The 3,671-nt window shown below is 38.2% G+C and overlaps 1 pseudogene; it reads left to right on the forward strand.

Annotated features, from left to right (window-relative positions):
• The first annotated feature begins 1,509 nt into the window (after window positions 1–1,509).
• Window positions 1,510–3,235, forward strand: LOC128127919 (importin subunit alpha-1a-like; annotated as a pseudogene).
• The last annotated feature ends 436 nt before the right edge of the window (window positions 3,236–3,671 follow it).

Consider the following 3,671-nt stretch of genomic DNA (forward strand, 5'->3'; position numbering starts at 1 on the left):
ACTTGCTTCTCCTTGTCTAGCAACTTCTTCAAGCCTCCTCAAGTCTTCTCTCTTGCCTCAAACGCTCACACGCTCCCAAGATGTCTTCAACCGGCCCAAAAGACGTGACATGTCGGCCATAAGATCGTTATATACGATCAGAAAAGAAACGGCTAGGGTTCAGCTGAAACAGCGTCGACTCGCCGAGTCCTTATTTGGACTCGTCGAGTCCAGTCGCGTATCTGCGACTGCGACCAAGACTATGGCCCTACTCGGCGAGTCATGCACCTACTCGCCGAGTCCCCCTTTAAATATACCCCAAAAATAATTTAAATAAATACCTGGAATTCCGGGCTGTTACAATCTCAAATCGAGTATTTCAGGCTGCATCCCGCTAAGCCGAAACTTCGATACACTACTAGAAAAATAGCCTTTTACGACGTGCGAACCATGACACGCAGTGATTTATGATACGCAAAGGTGAGTGTCCAAAAAATAATGTCATCTCTTCCAAAATTTAAAGGATTTCAGACGCGCATTTTTGTGTGCCCTAAAATTAGTGTCTAAAAAAAAAAAAAAAAAAAAAAAAAAAAAAACACGGAGGGCACTTGCGTGTCGTCTACGACCGTCTCTTTATAAATTTTAATAGAACGCGCGCGTTCCATCCGGGGAAAATGAAATCCCAAAAACTTAAAATCCCCGCCTTCCTTTTTTTTTTCTCCCTCCACTTTAATTTCCCTAGTAGCTAGGGCTTTTTTTTCAAGAACTTGCCCCGATTATGCCCTCCTGTACTGCTCATTCTCTCTTCAACTTCCCTTTCTCTCCTTCTCACTTCGACAAACCCTTTCTCTTCTTCTCGGTTCTCGACGTCGACAGCTTCTCCCACCTCCGACGTTTCTCTTGGTGTTGGCGCCTCCCACCTCTGACCTCCGTCTAGCCCCGCCCCACCGTCCAACGCTTTCTAGCGTCACCCAGCTGATGGAGCCCCTCATCTCCGACAATCTCACCTCGCCTGCCCTTGCCAACAACATTAGGTCTGGTGACCTAGACCGAGAAAACTCAGAGCCTTCGAAGGAGTGGTGGCACTACTCAAATCCCAGCGACGGAAGGAAACTCTCTATCACAGCAACAAAAAGTCGGAGACTGGAATGGGAGAGAGAAATAGAAATCGAGAAATCGACTTATACAGTAAATGGGGAAGAATCGATGATGCACGCAACATGTTTGATAAAATGCCTCATCCGCCATGGTGTTAATCTACAAGTCTCTCTCTCTCTCTCTCTCTCTCTCTCTCTCTCTCTCTACCCCATACTGCTCGACAACCACCCAGGCACCCACCACCCTTCGTCTTCTCTCTGGTTCACCACACTTCTCCTTCCTATGTTTGTTAGATTCGTCATCTGATTGGCGAGTGTTCTATAAAAAATGATTTTTCCGTTTCATATTTTATGGATAACTCAATCTTCCGTGATGATTATGAATGTAGTCATAGAGTACTCGCTCCACTATCATTTTCAATCATTTTAGGGCATGGAGAGGTAATTTTTCTAGTCGGGGAGGGTTTCAATTATATATCTACTATATCTATTTCTAACTTTTTTACAGAGGATCGTTATGATTTAGGTTTCAGTTTAGCTTCCGAGACACCTCACATGATAAGTGCAACTGTTAAAGGCATAACTCCATTGAGTTATGAGTTTACTTATCTTGTATCCATTACATTTTTAACCAAAATGCAGCCCTCCCATTGAAGAAGTTATTCAATCCGGTGTTGTTCCTCGCTTTGTTGAGTTTCTTGTAAGGTAGGATTTCCCACAACTTCAGGTGAAATTCAACATTCTGTAACATAATATAAAATACACACAATAGTTACATGTATTTTATATAAACAATATATATTCTCTGTAGTTTGAGGCTGCTTGGGCTTTGACTAATATTGCTTTGGGGACATCTGAACACACAAAAGTGGTGATTGATCATGGTGTTGTTCCAATATTTGTGAAGCTTCTTGCATCTCCAAGTGATGATGTTAGAGAACAGGTATCTTTTAGAGGTTTTTGTATTTCATAAACTCAATTCACAAAGTCATTATCATGACTTCAATTTCACTTTATCTACATGTTAGGCTGTATGGGCTTTAGGAAATGTTGCTGGTGATTCCCCTAAATGTCGTGACCATGTACTTGAACAAGGTGCTTTGATTCCTCTACTATCCCAATTAAACGAGCATGCTAAGTTATCCATGTTGCGAAATGCCAGATGGACACTTTCAAATTTTTGCAGAGGCAAACCACAACCTTCTTTTAGTCAGGTTTGTTTCTGAAAAGACTAAACTACCCACATAGCTCTTTTGGCTCTATCTTTTCAACATTTGTAATGATGAATTCTAATTTGTCTTGACTTTTCACAGACAAAACCTACACTTCCAGCTTTACAGCAACTTATTCATTCAAACGATGAAGAAGTTTTGACAGATGCTTGTTGGGCTCTTTCATATCTTTCAGATGGCACAAATGATAAAATCCAAGCTGTTATTGAAGCAAATGTATGTCCAAGATTGGTTGAGCTATTGAAGTGAGTCTTTTCTTCTTCTTCTTTTGAATAAAGTTAGGATCTTTAAAACTTTTTTTTTAAGTTCTAACCTTTTTCTATATTTTTAGTCACCCTTCTCCATCTGTCCTTATCCCTGCTCTTCGTACTGTTGGTAACATTGTTACAGGAGATGATATGCAAACTTAGGTAGCATTTCTTTTCAAATATTTCTCAAAGAAAATTGTTGCATTTGTTTTTAGATTATAGAAAATAAACATAATATTCGTTTCTCACTTTCATTTGTTTGTTGTAGTATATAATCAATCATCAAGCTTTGCCTTGTTTTCTCAACTTGTTGACCAATAACCACAAAAAAAGTATCAAGAAAGAAGCTTGTTGGACTATATCAAACATAACCGCTGGCAACAAGGAGCAGATTCAGGTCATAATTTTAATTTTTTTTAATCAAGATTTAATCATCAAACCTTATTTTCTTGACTGATATATCATCTACTTTGTGATTTTTACAGACAGTGATTGAAGCAAATATCATTGGCCCTCTTATTCATCTGCTTCAAAATGCAGAATTTGACATCAAGAAGGAGGCTGCATGGGCTATTTCTAATGCTACTTCAGGTGGAAGCCATGACCAAATCAAGTGAGATTCATAAACCTAAAATATTCTCTTCAATTTCCCAATATTTGTGAGCAAATTTCAGGAAATTGCAACATGTTTTTACCCATAATAACTATAAGTTTTGTAGTTACATTGTTTTTTTACTGATAATAAAACCCAGGTATTGGGTAAGTGAGGGAAGTATTAAACCTTTGTGTGATTTACTGATATGCCTTGATCCGCAAGTGTTTGCATATGCAGTAAATCCGCAAGTGCTTTTTGCCTCGATTGTTAATGTGAAAAATAGAATCAAAGTATTATGTATCAGAAACATAAATTTAAAAATATATAGAAAATTACAATTATGCCCTTGTATACTGATTGGTTAGTAGCCCAACGTTCATAATAGTGAGTATATCTCTCTAAAGAATTCTTTGCCATTTCACTTCTGTGTTCAGATTCAACATACTACAAATGGAAGTGGAATGAATTACAAGATTAAAGATTTGAGACTTTAAAAAATGAATAATTGTAATGTTTTATT

This window comes from Lactuca sativa, chromosome 8 (genome assembly GCF_002870075.4).
Source record: "Lactuca sativa cultivar Salinas chromosome 8, Lsat_Salinas_v11, whole genome shotgun sequence".
Lineage (NCBI taxonomy): Eukaryota > Viridiplantae > Streptophyta > Magnoliopsida > Asterales > Asteraceae > Lactuca > Lactuca sativa.